At 45.0% G+C, this 20,104-nt stretch overlaps 1 protein-coding gene across 1 annotated transcript in view; it reads left to right on the plus strand.

Annotated features, from left to right (window-relative positions):
* The first annotated feature begins 2,561 nt into the window (after positions 1-2,561).
* Positions 2,562-20,104, plus strand: part of LOC115194557 (astrocytic phosphoprotein PEA-15-like) — a 40,132-nt gene continuing 22,589 nt past the window's right edge. Inside the window, exon 1 of the mRNA XM_029754346.1 lies at positions 2,562-2,964. The gene's annotated coding sequence lies outside the window, so the exon portion shown is untranslated. The remainder of the gene's footprint in view (positions 2,965-20,104) is intronic.

Here is a 20,104-nt window from a genome sequence, read left to right on the forward strand (position 1 = left end):
GTGTACTGTAATTGTCACACCTCCTTCAGCTCTTCCGCCAGGCTCCCCAACATTGCGCACTCCTACCATCATCATTACACACACCTGCCTTCCCCCCGTCATGCGCATCGGCGATTACTGGACTCACCTGGACTCAATTACCTCTGTCATTACCTTCCCTATATCTGTCTGGTTCCCTGCTCTGTTCCCTGCTTTTGTATTGATTGTCTTATGCCCTTGAAAACCTGCATGCTGCTGCTGTTCCTGTCTTGTTTTATATCTGTTTACATCGGATTAAGTGTTTGACTCCCCGTACCTGTTTCTCATCCCAGCGTCGGTCTTTACAGAATTCAGAAGCCATCATACGAAGCATCGGGGAGTGCTGACGTTCCGGTTGGTGGTGACGTCGGGACCGGGGCCCGACACCGATGGAACTGGGGGTGCCTAAGCCAGCTCGTTGGGCTGTTACGTCCTAGCTGGCTCGAGAGGTTTCTTGCCCTGGTTGGCTCGGCAGGCGCCCATCTCACGTCAGTACTCAGCCGGCTCGTCAGGCTGCTATGCCTCAGCCCGGATCTTTGGGCTCCCACGCCTGAACGGGATCGACAGGCCATGCCTCAGCCGGATCGTCAGGCTCCTATGCCTCAGCCGGCTCACCAGGCTCTCACGCCTCTGCCGGTTCGTCGGGGTTTCACGCCGAGACGGCTTGTCCAGCGCCCGTGCTGACATTGTTCCTGTCTTGTTTTATGTCTGTTCCTGATTAAATGTTTGACTCCCCAAACTTGCTTCTCATCCCAAGCGTCAGTCCTTACGTTAATTTGTAAGATATTACTTGTAGATATTACTGCACTGTCAGAGCTAGAAGCACAATCATTTCGCTACACCCACAATAACATCTGCTCATCACGTATATGTGACCAATAAAATTTGATTTGGTTTGATTGACCTGAATGCCTCGATGCCTGTCAGCCTGCTTTATATAGCAAGCCACTCCCGGTGACTCACTGTCCGTAGCAGTGATCCATTTTTGTGAATGGGGTGCATTACCTAATAAACTGTCCGGTAAGTGTATAACTGTTGCGGTGGCCTCAATATTTGGGTCTTCTATAGAGATAATATTAATCTTAAAAGAGTCAAATATAAACTGGGCCCAATGGTGTCCTTTCTTGGCATTTATCCCTGAATGACAGATTACTGAGCTCAATCTGTAGGTCAACCTCTCATTGAAAACTGCTGGAAGATCAATAAAGCGAAATGGGGATACAGGGTTTTGAATTACAGTGGTGACCTTTGGCCTTACACAAGTAACATGAAGTACAAGAATATCTGGAGTGCTGGTGTAAATAGTTTGTCTACTGAGTACTGCTGCACATTTCACTGCATGTGTGTGGGGCTTCTCCCTTTGTAATCATATGCTTGAAAATGATGTCAAATCTTTTGTCTTTGTTAGTGGAATGCAAAACATTGAAGATTTTAATATGACAAAGGCCAAGTATTAATCACTTGTATTTCTCACAAATTGCAATTTGGAGAGATGAGAAATGATCTATGAATCAGTCCAAGAGGCAAACCTTTGATTTCATTGCGACCAAAGTGTGTTTAAGAAAATAATTGGAAGGCTATGCATAATTGGGGTGATGTAAACCTATAGCAACATGATTTTCCTAGGATACTACCACAAAAACATTTTATTTGTCAGGACAAGCGATTGACTTGATGCATTTTTTTGGCACATGTCAAGGCTGGCCTTAGGTTGATTTCAATGTGTAAAGGTTAGTATTTTACCATCACCATTAGGTTAATCTAGGTCGTTAACAGGTATGCCAGTCCATCATTGTGTACATTGTGTCTTTGTTTACATTTTATTTCACGCTGGGAGAACAAAGTAAGCAACAACAAAAAAGTGTTTAGTCTTACCAGCTGATATTCAACAGAACAACAGTACATGCATTTATTGTTTTGGAATTAATATAACATGCATGACCAAATACATACGTGTATAACACAGTCCCCCTCCAAAACCAACCATATTTGGTTAGTAGAGAGTAGAAAACCCTACTGAGTATTTTCCATCCCACTTTAGCTGAAACAGGTAGAAAAGCTTTCTCTATACAAGCCAATATGTATCCTATGTAAGTACATTACATTGTATTGCATTGGAGGCTCTGGAGTGGTGGAGAAGGAAGTGCTGCTGGGTATGTATGACACAGTCCCCCTCTAAAACGACACATATTTGGTTAGTTAGACCCCACTGAGTATTCTCCACCCACTTTAGCTGATACAGGTAGAACAGTTCTCTCTCTACAGTCCCATTTTCTCAACATACCAGTGTCAACGTTCAATTTTTTCATTATTGGTCTTAAAACATGTTTTTAAAAGCATATTTTTTTATTTGTTTTCTCAAATTAATTATTGCATTCACTTGTTGGCACAATAAACGTGGCCATTAATTAACATGCAATATAATTTTAATGAATTATCCACATTGCAATGTTTTGAAATGTGGGCTTTTATTTTTGAAGGTTTCCTTATTAGCATACAAAGTAACATCATCGTTTGTGCTGCTGCCAGAATACCAGTCGGAAAAGGCGTTTCCATCCACGATCCGGCAAGACTGTGTAGTTTATCCTACTTACAACCTGACGGACGGATCGAACTTGCCTGGACCAAAAAACAACGCACTTATCCACACTAGCCAATAGAATTTCAACATAAGAATTTATTTTGTAATCGCTTTTATATTTTTAGGCTATACAATAAAATCCATTACAAGACAGCGGTCTATAGCTAACAACATCCTAAACGAACTACATTCTGGATAGAGGAGCTGACTGAGGAAGAGTACTTTGCAGCAAGATTGTATGCGTGTACAGCGAATAGAAATCACATTTTAATAAAGTTTTGTGATAGAAGTGAACACTTTCTCTTACGCACAGACACAGATAATCTCTCTCGCTTCGCTGACTCATAGCCTACACAGAACCCAGGGTAAGTCGCCAAGCCATCTTTTCGTTTCTTTCTTCAGTCATTCATTTTGATGTTATAATAATGTTGGTGTTATATATTGTATTGTGTGCGAATGTGTTTGGCTGTAGTTTTGCTTGTGGAACTTTGTCATTATCAAATAATCAATAATCAATCATTCGACTTGCTGTAAGCTATAACCTACCGTCATTTTTGCACCATCGGTGTGCATTCCCATACACAATAGACCATAAACCATGCTACTTTCATAATAGTGTGTTTCAAAACACTTGACATGGTTATTTTTCGTTTGGTTGTTGTTATTTTTTTGTCTGGGATGATAACCCATTTCCCAACAAGTTAACAATGCCGGTAATTTTCCTTGGTTTGAATGATGGCTGGTTGCTCGGAAGAGAACCCGGCTTGAATGAACCGGTTTACATGGACCCGACGGTTGAACCGTTAAAGGAGACGGCCCTATCCTCCAACTAAGGACCATTTCATTTAGTTGATTTATTGATGAATCGTTGTGATGATATGGTGTAGGCTGTCACTCCTGCTTTCTACACATTGTTGTGTAGACCAGGTTAACCTCTTCAAATCAAATCAAATGTTATTGGTCACACACGCATATTTAGCAATGTTATTGCGGGTGTAGCGAAATGCTTGTGCTCATAGCTCCAACAGTGCAGTAGTATCAAATCCCATCCTTTAATAAAATGATTTCATTTTAACATCGAATGGCAACCCATACTTCATCTGGAACGTTCTGATAATAATCGATATTAAAATGACGACCTCTGATCTAGTTAGTGACGGTTGGTGTTCATCGGTGCCTCGTGAGTATGAATGAATGGGGAAAATGTCGAGCCTACATCATTCTTTATCCCGGGTGTTGCACGAGTCCAGCATCACCATGCACGAATGTGTGCACGACTCGCGAGTGAGAAATTGGGGGGAAAAGTGAATGACTGCTTGCTGAAAGCTACTGTTGGGCTATACTGTAATGAATAAGGTTGATTATTGAGACAATAGTGTTATTACTAACACTACTGTAATGAAATGATAACAATATTATTAGGTGGTTAATTAGTACTAATGCATTACTAATGTATTATCATCAAGATATCATTTTTGGTCGATTTTATTCTCATTTCTGTCAGTGATTTGGTGTACAGTGTTGATGTTTTCCTTGCACTACAAGGCTACAGAGCTACTGCCATATAGGTTGCGTCTCAGAGTAGGACTGCTGATCTAGAATCCGTTTATCATTTTAGCTCCTATTGAATACCTTTAAATGGACGGGGGAGGGCTGATCCTAGATCAGCAATGCTTCTCTGAGATACTCGATGAAGCATACGGTTCCTGATCCTCCCTACAGTAAGTACAGTGATCCAGATTGAACCGTTCTGTACAATAATTACCCAAACATGGTGGAATACGCTGTAAACATGGTTAAGCAAAGGATGACAGCTGTCACTGCATTTCCTGTCACTGCATTTCCTGCCATTGCTTTTCCTCTCAAAAGTGACATTCCAAATATACCAAGTAGACTTCCACAAGTTTGACTAATGATATGTATGTGCACAATACTTGTGTAAAAAAAAGTGTGCAGATAAACTCAGAAAAAAATATCTGTTGTAGGCTACCATAACACGTTGTGTCAAATGTGTTATACATCTGTTGTACCTGAGTGTGTGTACTAGGCCAATGATATTTGGCTAAAAGCACATATTTGGTACCAGGCAATATTTATATTGTCCAAAGTCATTCTTTAAGAGGGTATAACACTTAAACTGTCACAGCAAAGAAAGTTCTGCTCTGGTCTGTACTATTAGAAAAGGACCAGTTGTTTTTGTGTTTAATGTTTTTAAATGTCTTCCTGAAACCCCTTTCAGTTTACTCAGAGACTGCTGCAAACACTCGACCACTAACATTCCCACAGACACAGACAGGAAGTAGCCAAGGGGAAACACATTTCTGATGCACTGGCCATTTTTGTCCGCCGAGCAAAAAAACTGAAATCAATATATCAAATGGGAGCGCACTGCCTGTCCTGGCAGAGAGAGGAGAGAGGAGAGAGAGAGAGAGGAGAGAGGGAGAGGAGAGAGAGAGAGGAGAGAGGGAGAGGAGAGAGGGAGAGGAGAGAGGGAGAGAGACAGAGAGGAGAGAGGGAGAGGAGAGAGACAGTGAGGAGAGAGGGAGAGGAGAGAGGGAAAGGAGAGAGGGAGAGAGACAGAGAGGAGAGAGGGAGCGGAGAGAGGGAGAGAGACAGAGAGGAGAGAGACAGAGAGGAGAGAGGGAGAGGAGAGAGGGAGAGGAGAGAGGGAGAGAGACAGAGAGGAGAGAGGGAGAGAGACAGAGAGGGAGAGAGACAGAGAGGAGAGAGGGAGAGGAGAGAGACAGAGAGGAGAGAGGGAGAGGAGAGAGGGAGAGGAGAGAGGGAGAGAGACAGAGAGGAGAGAGGGAGCGGAGAGAGGGAGAGAGACAGAGAGGAGAGAGGGAGAGGGGGAAGAGAATCATTCAACCAAAAAGCTGACTCAATGTCACATATCTACCACCACGTCCAAGAGACACACCTTGTTTTTATTTTGGCTTTACAGATCAGAGCAGAACTTTCTGTACTATGACCATTGAGAATTTTCTGACTGGCTCACTTCACTTGTGGATTCAGGAATTCCCCACTCTCTTCCAGAAGGAAAGGACTCTATAAATGAAATGCTTTGTCATGATATGATGTAAGATACAGCAGTGTTTCTGTATTGGTGTTGGCAGTCTCTGCACATATTTTTGTTTCAGACAGTAAGGGAGTCGGGATGTGCTAGTGACAATGCACAGTATCCGTTATAGCTCTGGAATGTTAACACGTTCATCTCACTCTGCCAGATGTAGAGGAAGCTATGTCTCAAAGGGATCCTCCTGTTGGGTCCTGTGTTACATCATTTTGTCCCGTGTCACATCATTGAGCTGTAACTGTTTATATTGGGTTGAACTCTGGAGAGAATTTTGGAATTGGACATCTCCCCCAAATCTTTCAAACCATGATTCCATTCTGGAACAGATATGGACCCCCCCTCTTTAATCCAGATTTATTGTGATTCAGTCACACACAAATGTACACACAAACGCACACACACATGCGCAGGCAGACACACACACACACACACACACACACGGGGACACACATGCAGACACACACACACCATCAAATTCACATCCTTGGCTGGCACAGAGGAGCACAACAACCCACACACTAATGGAAGTCTTTCACTTTAGCCTAATAGAAGAGGAACTGATCAAATGTGAAGCAACGGAGAGACCTTGCATTTTGTGTGGTGTGTGTGTGTGTCTGTATGTGTGTTTGACCTTGTGCTGTGCTTATGTAATACACATGTGAATACCTTATACCATATCCTAATGCTTTTGCTGCTAGCTCACAGCTGTAGCATTTTAGGTAACATGTTAGATGGCTGTGTGTGTGTGTGTGTGTGTGTGTGTGTGTTTGGTATGAGGTATTTTCTGAAGGTTTCTTGAGATAGCTGCAATGAAATAGCAGCATTATCGTACTGTATATTCCATCGTCATTGGCAACTATGCTAAATTAGTAGTAGTACTGTCCTCTCTGGCTGAACACCAATGTTTCACATGGCATCTATTGAGTGTTTCTGAGTGTGGGCGTTTAATATGTGTTTGTTTGTTTTGTCACCACAATCTGTTGATGGAGACATGTAGCTCAGTCTCAGAGCTGTTGCATTGTGTTATATCATGAGTTTTGATAAAGTGTTTTTATTCTGTAAAGCCCGTTAATAATTGGTTAGTAGAACATGTGTGCAGAATGGTCAGTGTATAAGCCAAGAGCTCAATCTGGCAGTTTATCAACAGCTGCTGTTTGCCTGTTACACTGGAAATACAACACTACTGTGAAAATATGCAGAAGGTAGGGCAATGCACACACACACACACACTCACACTCACACTCACACACACACACACACACACACACACACACACACACACACACACACACACACACACACACACACACACACACACACTCACACACACACCCTCTGGACCGCAGCCAGCCCCAGTGAACAGAGCATTAGAGCATTACAGACCCCTTTATCTGTGTGTGTAATGCTCACATCCGGACCAAGGCCTGCTGTGTGTGTGTGTTTGTGTGGGTGGGTGCGTGCGTGCGTGCATGCGTGTGTGTGTGTGTGAGAGAAGCAGAATAGAAGGAAAATGATTGAGGAAATGCTACAGGATGCAATGACCTCGTCCCACTAGCGCACCAGGGTCACAGCTGCAACACACACACACACACACACACACACACACACACACACACACACACACAGCCTACTTCCCATTGAATGTAGGCCAAACTCCTGATTATAGTCACCAGCCCAGCTGCATAATAGGAGGAAAATAGCTTCCGTCTTGTATCTGCTTTTATATATTTGGCTAGGAATTTGTTCTTAACTGACTTGCCTAGTTAAATAAAGGTTAAATAAAAAAAATAAAAAATAAACCAATGAAGCAGGAGGAAGATAAGGACAGGCCATTGACATGGAAACGTTATATTATTATCTCCTGTTTGCTTTAATGACAATACCAAAAGCCTCTTACTCTAACTGCCCTAGCGGTGAAAACTAAAGAGGGAGAAACACCTGTTAGTGAAGCCTTTGACTTTCACTCATGTTGTTTTTCACACTGACTCTGAGTCAGCTGTAACATGTTGCAGAACAAGTGATGTCAGGTTATTTACTGTAAGACCTGATCCCAGTTCAGGTTTCAGGTGTCAGCTGGTGGTTGTACAATGATATCTTGTATAATGTTCTGTACCCAACAGATCCAGGGTTGCTTTTGATTCTCAGATCCTAATAGGAAACCTGATCCTACAGTACATCTGTTAATGGCAAGTACAGCCTGCAGCGTCACGTTGCTTTACTTTCCTTTCAGAAGGGAAGGGGAGTAACAGGGAGGGAGAAGGGAAAGAGGGAAGGAGGGAGGGACAGATGAAGGAGGGAGGGAGAGGGGAAGCAGGCCATCTTTTCAGAAGAGGAGGGTAAGGGGGGATGGAGGAAGGGAGAGGGGAAGGAGGAGTGTGTCTGAGTCATCTACAGTTACAGACATCGTCGGAGAACAGAGGGAGGGACGGACGGGAGAAGAGAGAAGAAGTGACGAGAGGAGAGAGGAGGAATTATCATTCATGGCATCCATTACCTAAGAGGGTTTAGTGTCACTCAGATCTGATGATGTCAGTGTGGGGGCTGCTAGGTGACCTCACTTCATCTTCCCTTCTATCTAGTTTATATCTATACTATAATAGGTGTATTTGAGCTACTGACCTCCTTCCCTCTTCTATCTGATGTATATCTATTCTATAATAGCTCAAACCCATACTTAGCGTTACCGTCTGTGTTTAACTTAGCAGTATGGCGCAGAGATAAACACTTAATTAGAGTATGACTTTACTCCCAAGCAGAAGCATGGCTGTGTGACTCAACACTTTACAGCATGATTCACAGGAGTGTGTGTGTGTGTGTGTGTGTGTGTGTGTGTGTGTGTGTGTGTGTGCGCGCACGTGAGTCTGTGCGTGGGTGCACTTTGTTCTTTTCCATTAGTGGAATCAGCAGCCTGGATGTAGGAGGAGGAGGAGGAGGACGCAATATGATTCAGAGAAAATGAAAGCCAGTCAATCATCCAATCATCGTTCTCCTGCGTGTGCGTTCCTTCTATAGGAGATGAGACATTTAAATGACGTCCCAGCCAGCACACAACAATCTGAGAACCATATGTTTCTTAGAGGTTGGTGGTTGTCGTATAGTTATTTTGCATGCAACCTTCCCACAGCATTCTGGGAAGGGTGCAGTACCGGCAGATAACCTAGCGGTTAGAGCGTTGGGCCAGTAACCGAAAGGTTGCTGGTTTGAATATCCAAGCCGACAAGGTGAAAATGTGCCAATGTTCGCTTGAGCAAGGCACCTAACCCTAATTTGCTCCAGAGGCACCATACTGTTATGGCTGACCTTGTAAAACCATACATTTTACTGCACCTGGTGTATGTGAAAGTAAAATAAAAACATAATAAAAAATGGATAGTTGCTTGGCTTTGGAACATTCTCAGCACATTTAAGGAACTTGACAAAAAAACGTTCATACAGGTTTACTCATGCTTTTATTTAAAGTGATTTTCTCAAATTGTTCCAAAAATGTTAAACAATGTTCTTCTGTGGGAATTTCAGTACTTCATCATAACATTTCCTACAGGTTTACCCATGGTTGTATTTAAAGTCATGTTCTCAAATTGTTCCAAGAAAGTTAAGAAACAATGTTCTTCTGTGGGAATTTCAGTTCGTCAGCATAATATTTCAAAAGGGTTTCCTCATGGTTCTATTTAAAATGGCAATCCATCACTTTCTTTATTCTGCAGAACACGGAAGAGTGCATGATCAGTTTCATAGAAAATTCCATCACAGGCCTTGAGCAAAAAGCAGGTGGATGCCTTTGACAGCTAAAGATCAACTCCAGAGACCATGGCCAGGGTTTCACCATCCTAGTCATCCGGATTTTCCCTCATAATCCAGAACAGTGCATTGGTAAACGTATTGTTCTGCACCAGCCTGGAGGTTGAGTTCCATCTGGTTGGCGCGGCCCTCGGTAGAGTCGGCTACTAGCAGCGCAGCCACAGAGCCAGTCTTTCCGTTGATAACACTTAGACTTAAATTTTTGTGCTATTTTAAATCCCTTCTTTTGATGGAGGTCCCTAAACTCAGGTATTCGTCTTCCATCCCTTATCACCACAATTTTCACGAGAAAATCCCACTTTGAAAACTGTTTGAGATGCAACACGTTAGCCATCCCGATCCGACTATTTTCATCTAGCAGTAAAACGATCGTAAAGTAACCGCCAAAAGACAGCAGATGACGTATGGCATCTATAAGCAGGGCTGAACTCTATCCCTTTACTTTTTTCACGCCAATATGCATGCGCATTTATTATTTGAGTGCAATGAAAATGAATGGGACATACCGTAAAGCTACAATTGAACGCAGCCTCAAATAGCCGCCTGTCCCTTTTAATAGCCGGGCAACAGCAAAAAGTTCAGCAAACAAACGCCTGTTTCAAATAAACGCTGGGTTTCAATGAATTGTTTACGAGGTTACCATGAATAATCATTAATTGTTTATGAGGCTTAACGTTTGATTTGTTACATTAAATAACTCAGGAATGATTTTTAAAAATGATGTCAATCTTCCGTTTTTATCGCCAGTAAGACACTACTAGCCATTGGCTGCTAACAGCTGAGAACTGCTAGCTAACTGGCAAGCACAAAAACAGTCAACAACTTCGGGAGTACAAACCCCCAGAAATCAGCCGATCGCCCTCTAGTGGTGATAGTAATAACTGCCAAAATGATGCACAGTCAGAGGAGAATAATGATTCTGTCAAGGAACATTTAATTTAATTTATTTAAATAGAGCCATACTGACAAAATAAACGTGACACAATGTGTAAATGATAACACATTAGTGCAGGAAATTAAGATACTGTTTAAAATGCTGGAAGTAAATGCTGGAATTAAACAATTAACTATGCAAATGAGCAAAAGTTGTCTGCATTAAAGAAATAGACACCTGGCTCAAATAGAAGCCTGTCTCTAATAAGTGCATGTTATTTTAGTGATTTAAGCAAATAAATGCCTGTGCTATTAATAGAAGTTTTACGGTATTGACACATGAAAGGCATCGAAGCTCTGTGCCTTTTGGCATCCGTTAGCTGGCAGTATAAGGTAGAAACACGCATGTGTAAGTCATGTCAATGGCTTGCATTGAGTTTTAAAGGTGAGAAAGGCCCACGCCGAGGCTGCGTTTCCGCTGACCTCTTTGCGCATTTTGTACCAGAGCACCACAAGTTTGGGAAGTACTAGTTCAGAAATCGGTTTTATCATTCAGAAAAAAAAGTTGACAAAATAATTATTGATAAATGCATTCGGAAAGTATTCAGACTCCTTCATTTTTTCCACATTTAGTTACGTTACAGCATTATTCTAAAATTGATGAAATTGTTTTTTTCCCCCTCATCAATCTACACAAAATATCCCATAATGACAAAGCAAAAATAGTTTTTTAGACATTTTCACATTTTCATAATTATTCAGACTCTTTACCCAGTACTTTATTAAAGCACTTTTGGCAGCAATTACAGCCTTGAGTCTTGTTTGATATGACTCTACGAGATTGTAAGACATGTATTTCGAGAAGTTTCTCCCATTCTTCTTTGCAGATCCTCTCAAGCTCTATCAGGTTGGATGGGGAGCGTTGCGACACAGCTATTTTCAGGTCTCTCCAGAGATGTCGATCGGGTTCAAGTTCAGGCTTTGGCTGGGCCACTCAAGGACATTCAGAGACTTGTCCCGAAGCCACTCCTGTGTTGACTTGGCTGTGGGCTTAGGGTCGTTGTCCTGTTGGAAGGTGAACCTTTATTCCAGTCTGAGATCCTAAGCGCTCTGGAGCAGGTTTTCATCAAGGATCTCTCTGTACTTTGCTCTGTTCATCTTTCCCTCGATCCATGCTTCACCGTAGGGAACGAGAGAATCTTATTTCTCATGGTCTAAGAGTCCTTTAGATGCCTTTTGGCAAACTCCAAGTGGGCTGTCGTGCCTTTTACTGAGGAGTGGCTTTCGTCTGGCCATTCTACCACAAAGACCTGATTGGTGGAGTGCTGCAGAGATGGTTGTCCTTCTGGAAGGTTCTTCCATCTCCACAGAGGAACTCTGGAGCTCTGTCAGAATGACCATCGGGTTCTTGGTCACCTCCCTGACCAAGGCCCTTCTCCCCTGATTGCTCAGTTTGGCCAGGTGGCCAGCTCTAGGAAGAGTCTTGGTGGTTCCAAACTTCTTCCATTTAAGAATGATGGAGACCACAGTGTTCTTGGGTACCTTCAATGCTGCAAAAATATTTTGGTACCCTTCCCCAGATCTGTGCCTCGGCACTACGGACAATTCCTTCGACCTCATGGCTTGGTTTTTGCTCTGACATGCACTGTCAACTGGGGACCTGATATAGACAGGTGTGTGCCTTTCCAAATCATGTCCAAACAATTTAATTTACCACAGGTGGACTCCAATCAAGGATGATCAATGGAAAAAGAATGCACCTGAGCTCAATTTCGAGTCTAATATCAAAGTGTCTGAATACTTCTGTAAATATGTCACGTCTGCTCCCACTCTGCCTCGCTGGCGCTCGAGGTCACCAGGCTGCTCATCGTTACGCACACCTGTCACCATCGCTACGTGCACTAGTGCTTCATCGGACTCACCTGGTCTCCATCACATCATTGATTGCCTCCCATATATCTGTCACTTCCTTAGTTTCATTCCTGTGTCTCCATTGATGTTGTTTTGTTTCTCTTGTCCAGACGCTGTTCTTGTTTAGTTTTATGTCTATTTATTATTACATCCTCACCCTGTACTTGCTTCCTGTTTCCCAGCGTCTGTATTTAAGGAACCATTGCAAAATAAAAATAAAAATGTATGCAAACATTTCTGAAAACATGATTTTGCTTTGTCATTATGGGGTATTGTGTGTAAATTAACGAGGAACATGTTTTATTTAATCAATTTTAAAATAAGGCTATAACGTAACAAAATGTGGATAAAGTGAAGGGGACTGACTAATTTCCTAATGCACTGTATATACAGTACCAGTAAAAAGTTTGGGCACAGCTACTCATTCCAGGGTTTTTCTTTATTTTTACTATATTCTACATTGTATAATAATAGTGAAGACATCAAAACTATGAAGTAACACATATGAAATCATGTAGTAACCAAAAAAGGGACAGCTTTGCACACTTTTGGCATTCTCTTAACCAGCTTCATGAAGTAGTCACCTGGAATGTATTTCAATTAACAGGTGTGCCTTGTTAAAAGTTAATCCTTGTTAATGCGTTTGAGCCAATCAGTTTGTGTTGTGACAAAGTAGGGGTGGTATACAGAATATTGCTCTATTTGGTAAAAGACCAAGTCCATATTATGGCAAAAACAGCTCAAATAAGCAAAGAGAAAGGACTGACCATCATTGCTTTAAGACATGAAGGTCAGTCAATCTGGAACATTTCAAGAACTTGAAAGTTTCTTCAAGTGCAGTTGAAAAACCATCAAGTGCCACAGTAAAGGAATATCCAGAGTTACCTCTGCTGCAGAGGATGAATTAATTAGAGTTACCAGCCTCAGAAATTGCAGCCCAAATAAATGCTTAACAGAGTTCAAGTAACAGACAAATCTCAACATCAACTGTTCAGAGGAGACTGCATGAATCAGGCCTTCATGGTCAAATTGCTGCAAAGAAACCACTACCAAAGGACACCAATAATAAGAAGAGACTTGCTTGGGCCAAGAAACACGAGCAATGAACATTAGACCTGTGGAAATCTGTCCTTTGGTCTGATGAGTCCAATTTCAAGATTTTTGGTTCCAACCAACGTGTCTTTGTGAGACGCAGAGTAGGTGAACGGATGATCTCCGCATGTGTGATTCCCACCATGAAGCCTGGAGGAGGAGGTGTGATGGTGTGGGAGTGCTTGGCTGGTGACGCTATCTGTGATTTATTTAGAATTCAAGGCACACTTTACTAGCATGGTTACCACAGCATTCTGTAGCGATAATTCATCCCATCTGTTTTGCGCTTAGTGGGACTATTATTTATTTTTCAACAAGACAATGACCCAACACACCTCCAGGATGTGTAAGGGCTATTTGACAAAGAAGGAGAGTGATGGAGTGATGCATCAGATGACCTGGTCTCCACAATCACCCGACCTCAACCCAATTGAGATGGTTTGGGATGAGTTGGACCGCAGAGTGAAGGAAAAGCAGCCAACAAGTGCCCAGCATATGTGGGAACTCCTTCAAGACCATTGGAAAGCATTCCAGGTGAAGCTGGTTGAGAGAATGCCATGAGTGTGTAAAGCTGCCATCAAGGCAAAGGGAGGCTACTTTGAAGAATCTAAAATCTAAAATATATTTTGATTTGTTTAACACTTTTTTGGTTACTACATGATTCCATATGTGTTATTTCATAGTTTTGGTTTCTTCACTATTATTCTACAATGTGGAAAAAAGTAAAATAAAGAAAAACCTGAGTAGGTGTGTCCTAACTTTTGACTGGTACTGTTTTTTGTCTTTTTATACAGTCCCTAACCTTTACATTTATCAGGATAATGCTGTACTTTGACTTGGGTAGGGTAATTTTCAGAACAGTGGTGAAGTTAATATTTAGTTACTCATACCAGCTCTTCAAGTAACTCCACACAGTTCAACTGACTATTCCATTCCTATGGACATCATCAGATTCACTCTAAGAAGAGCATAATGTACACACACTCAAATAAGGAGAGAGTATTTCGATATTGAATACTGCACTGTTGGGTAGGGCTTGCAAGTTAAGCATTTCACTGTACTTGTGTATGTGACAAATAAAACTTGAGTGGAGGTAGAGATAGGTGGAGAAAGAAAGGGAGGGAGAATGAAGGAAGAGACAAGGAGAAGGGGAGGAGAGTGCTTTGATTCACACACTACAAATGACATCAAACTACAAATGAATGTACATATATTTTAGTTATATCTCCTGTTTTTTACTGTTTGCCACATCAGTGTTTACTGTCAGAGTTGTGAACATGGAGCTGTACCCATCTTCTGATGTGTCGATACAAGCAGTCGGACGTTGGACTGTTCATTCAGACCAGGAGTGCATTGAAATCAAGTCAACAACAGCCACAAGCCTGTCTCTAATATGTGCCTGTCTCTGTTTCCAGCTATGGAAACCCTTAACAGTCTCCAGTATGTACAGAAGTTTGAGGTCTCCTTCTGTCTAAATTTGATCTCTGACTCAGTCACCACCTCATGTGGACACAACTTCTGCAAGGCCTGTAATCAACAAACACTGGGAGAAAAGTGACCAAGTGTCCACTCTGTCAAGAGTGATTCCAAAGAAGACCTAAGCTACGTGTCAACACAACACTAAAGCAAAGCCCCAGCTCCTGCACCAGTCACAGCTCCAGCTCCTGTACCAACTTCAGCACCTGTACCAGCCCCAGCTACAGCCCCTGTACCATCCCCAGCTCCAACCCCTGTAGCAGCCCCAGCTCCTGTACCAACTTCAGTACCTGTACCAGCCCCAGCTGCAGTCCCTGTCCCAGCCCCAGCTACAGTCCCTATACTAGCCCCAGTTACAGTCCCTGTACCAGCCCCAGCTGCAGTCCCTGTACCAGCCCCAGCTACAGTCCCTGTACCAGCCCCAGCTACAGTCCCTGTACCAGCCCCAGCTACAGTCCCTGTACCAGCCCCAGCTACAGTCCCTATACTAGCCCCAGCTACAGTCCCTATACTAGCCCCAGTTACAGTCCCTGTCCCAGCCCCAGCTACAGTCCCTATACTAGCCCCAGTTACAGTCCCTGTACCAGCCCCAGCTGCAGTCCCTGTACCAGCCCCAGCTACAGTCCCTGTACCAGCCCCAGCTACAGTCCCTGTACCAGCCCCAGCTACAGTCCCTGTACCAGCCCCAGCTACAGTCCCTGTACCAGCCCCAGCTACAGTCCCTATACTAGCCCCAGCTACAGTCCTTGTACCAGCCCCAGCTGCAGTCCCTCTCCCAGCCCCAGCTGCAGTCCCTGTACCAGCCCCAGCTACAGTCCCTATACTAGCCCCAGCTACAGTCCCTGTACTAGCCCCAGCTACAGTCCTTGTACCAGCCCCAGCTGCAGTCCCTGTACCAGCCCCAGCTACAGTCCTTGTACCAGCTCCAGCTACAGTCCCTGTACTAGCCCCAGTTACAGTCCCTGTACCAGCCCCAGCTGCAGTCCCTGTACCAGCCCCAGCTACAGTCCCTGTCCCAGCCCCAGCTACAGTCCCTGTACCAGCCCCAGCTACAGTCCCTATACTAGCCCCAGCTACAGTCCCTGTACCAGCCCCAGCTACAGTCCCTATACCAGCCCCAGCTACAGTCCCTATACTAGCCCCAGCTACAGTCCCTGTACCAGCCCCAGCTACAGCACCTGTACCAGCCCCAGCTACAGTCCCTGTACCAGCCCCAGCTACAGTCCCTGTACCAGCCCCAGCTACAGTCCCTATACTAGCCCCAGCTACAGTCCCTGTACCAGCCCCAGCTTCAGCCCCTCTACCAGCCCCAGCTACAGTCCCTGTACCAGCCCCAGCTACAGTCCCTATACCAGCCCCAGCTACAGCCCCTGTACCAGCCCCAGCTCCAGCCCCTCTACCAGCCCCAGCTACAGTCCCTGTACCAGCTCCAGCCCTTGTACCAGCTCCAGCCCCTCTACCAGCCCCTGTCCCAGCCCCAGCTCCAGCCCCTCTACCAGCCCCAGGTACATCTCCTGTCCCAGCCCCAGATACAGCCCCTCTACCAGCTCCAGCCCCTGTACCAGCTCCAGCCCCTGTACCAGCTCCAGCTCTTCTACCAGCCCCAGCTCCAACCCATGTACCAGCCCCAGCTACAGCCCCTCTACCACCAGCCCCAGCTCCATCCCCTGTCCCAGCCCCAGCTCCAGCCCTTGTACCATCCCCAGCTCCAGCCCTTGTACCATCCCCAGCTCCAGCCCTTGTACCAGCCCTGTCCCAGGGGATGGAGGGTGTAAGAAGCCAGACAAACCTCTGGGGGGAGAGAAGATGTTCAAGAAAGCGAAGGCAGAAATGCAGCAGATGATCTAGGAGCAACTGGGGAACGTTAAGGAGATCAAACACTCTGTGGAGCTCAGCAAGAGTAGAGCAGACAGCGAGCTAGAGATCAGTTTGAAGTCCGTCAGCGATATGAAGCTCTTAATTGAGATGAGCCCGACTGAGCTCATAGAGATCAAGGGGAATCAAAAAGCAGCAGAGAGGCGGGCTGAAGGGTTCATCAAAGAACTGCAGCAGGAAATCACTGAGCTACACACACACACACCACACACGCACACACACAGCCTTTGTGTAGCCTGACATGTTCAACATCTTACCTGTCCATTTAGGATTAGACTAATTCACTCAGGCGTTTGTTTATACTAGTAATTTATGCAAAGGTACATTACTGTGGGTGCGTGTTCCCGCGTTTGTGTGTGTGTGCGTGCATGCGTCCAGCTCCTCAGTAAAGTCTACAAGACTAGGTGCATAGGTGCTTGTGCACGTGTTTGCATCTTGCACGTTGTATTTGAACAGGTAGGAGGCTTCAATATTGGCTGTGTGTTAAGCTGTGTACAGCAGTATGAACCTTGTGTTGTTGTGGTTCTTGGCAGTAACATCCTGTGAGAGGTTGATGTCAGCCAAGCTATAGCGCTCTCTCCTGCTCTCTCATTTTCTCTGTCTCTCTATCCCTGTTTCTCTCTCTCTCCCTCCTACACATATTATCTGGAGGTGGGTGATAAAAGAGAGAGAAAGAGAGAGGGAGAGAGAGCGAGGGGGAGAGAGGGGGGAGAGAGCGAGAGAGAGAGAGTGAGGGGGAGAGAGAGTGTGAGAGAGAGAGGGGGAGAAAAGGAGAGCAAGACAGAGGATAAATAGAATAACCATGTGTGAAGAGGGTGAGAGGAAGGTGGAGATAGAGGGTGGAGGGAAGGGGTGGAGATAGAGGGTGGAGGGAAGGGGTGGAGATAGAGGGTGGAGGGAAGGGGTGGAGATAGAGGGTGGAGGGAAGGGGTGGAGATAGAGGGTGGAGGGAAGGGGTGGAGATAGAGGGTGGAGGGAAGGGGTGGAGGGAAGGGGTGGAGGGAAGGGGTGGAGATAGAGGGTGGAGGGAAGGGGTGGAGATAGAGGGTGGAGGGAAGGGGTGGAGATAAGGGGTGGAGATAGAGGGTGGAGGGAAGGGGTGGAGATAGAGGGTGGAGGGAAGGGGTGGAGATAGAGGGTGGAGGGAAGGGGTGGAGATAGAGGGTGGAGGGAAGGGGTGGAGGGAAGGGGTGGAGATAGAGGGTGGAGGGAAGGGGTGGAGGGAAGGGGTGGAGATAGAGGGTGCATTCCAGCCGGTGTCTAATCCACAAATTACCACCAGCTAAATCTATGACTTTAAAATGCCTATTTACTCTGTTCCATCGGAGGCTGACGACAACGAAGCAGAGAATCTTCACTTGTAAACCCACGCACGCACGCACGCACACACACACACACACACACACACGTGCTGGTGAATACGAAGAAATACTCTTGTTAATGCTGGATGATCCCTGACCTCCACCTTCTTGACTTGTTGACTTAATGACCTTTAACCTGTTGTGGTTCCAGGAAATGAACTGGCTCTTGTGCTCGCCATAGTCTCTGTCATTAGGCTACATGCTAAATACCCAATACTCTCTCTATTTTCTCACTCTCTCTTTACCCCCCTCTCCTTCTCTAACTCTTTCTGTCTCTCTCTTTCTCTCTCTCTTTCTCTCTCTCTCCTTCTCTAACTCTCTCTCTCTCCTTCTATAACTCTCTCTCTCCTTCTCTAACTCTCTCTCTCTCTCTCTAACTCTCTCTCTCTCTCTCTCCTTCCCTCGGGCATCTCTCCTCTTGTCTCCTTTATTCCTGTGTGTTCATCTCTCACCCCATTAGGTGATCCAAAATATCACCCTATTCTTAACATAGTGGACAGAGAGCCCTATGGGCCCTGGTCAGAACTAGGCCACTATATATGGATAGGATGCAATTTGGGATGTAGGCTAGGCGCTACCAGACAAACCCCCAGACTGATTTAGACCAAAATGTCTGTCTGAGCTTCCTTACTGGCAAGTTGTCCTCAAACTGTGTGTGTGTGTGTGTGTGTGTGTATCTGTGTGTGTCTGTCGGTGTGTGTCTGTCTATCTGTCGGTGTGTCTGTCTGTCTGTGTGTCTGTCGGTGTGTCTGTCTGTCGGTGTGTCTGTCTGTCGGTCTGTCTATCTGTCGGTCTGTCTGTCTGTCGGTGTGTCTGTCTGTCTGTCTGTCTGTCTATCTGTCGGTGTGTCTGTCTGTCTGTCTATCTGTCGGTGTGTCTGTCTATCTGTCGGTGTGTCTGTCAGTCGGTGTGTCTATCGGTGTGTCTGTCGGTGTGTCTGTCAGTGTGTCTGTCAGTGTGTCTGTCAGTGTGTCTGTCAGTGTGTCTGTCAGTCGGTGTGTCTGTCAGTCGGTGTGTCTGTCAGTCAGTCGGTGTGTCTGTCAGTCAGTCGGTGTGTCTGTCAGTCAGTCGGTGTGTCTGTCAGTCAGTGTGTCTGTCAGTCGGTGTGTCTGTCGGTGTGTCTATCAGTCGGTGTGTCTGTCTGTCTGTCTATCAGTCGGTGTGTCTGTCTGTCTGTCTGTCTATCAGTCGGTGTGTCTGTCTGTCGGTGTGTCAGTCGGTGTGTCTGTCTGTCGGTGTGTCTGTCTATCAGTCGGTGTGTCTGTCTGTCGGTGTGTCAGTCGGTGTGTCTGTCTGTCTGTCTATCAGTCGGTCTGTCTGTCAGTCGGTGTGTCTGTCTGTCGGTGTGTCAGTCGGTGTGTCTGTCTGTCGGTGTGTCAGTCTGTGTCTGTCTGTCGGTGTGTCAGTCGGTGTGTCTGTCTGTCTGTCTGTCTATCAGTCGGTGTGTCTATCAGTCGGTGTGTCTGTGTGTCTGTCTGTCTATCAGTCGGTGTGTCTGTCTGTCTATCAGTCGGTGTGTCTGTCTGTCTGTCTATCAGTCGGTGTGTCTGTCTGTCTGTCTATCAGTCGGTGTGTCAGTCGGTGTGTCTGTCGGTGTGTCAGTCGGTGTGTTGGTAGGTGATTCGGTCTCTCTACATCTACCTCTCTCTGTCCATGATTTATTGTTAGCTCTCATTAGCAGCAGTAGTCAAAGTTGTCACCATGTGTCTCTGTCTGTGCCAAAAATGACACCCTTTACCTATTCCTAGTATAGTGCACTACTGTCTTCCTCTAGTCAGAGTAGAATAATTACAATCATAAACACAGTCTCACACACACACACACACACACACACACACACACACACACACACACACACACACACACACACACACACACACACACACACACACACACACAGTACTGAAAAATCACAAATGATCAAGTTAAGCAAGCTCACACCTCTCTCTCTCGCTCTTTCTCTCTCTCTCCACCCAGAGGCAGAATGATATTTTTATCTAGTGTAACGCAGAGCCACTAATGAACCATTAGAATACAGAAATA

Source organism: Salmo trutta, chromosome 5 (genome assembly GCF_901001165.1).
Source record: "Salmo trutta chromosome 5, fSalTru1.1, whole genome shotgun sequence".
NCBI classification, from domain to species: Eukaryota; Metazoa; Chordata; class Actinopteri; order Salmoniformes; family Salmonidae; genus Salmo; species Salmo trutta.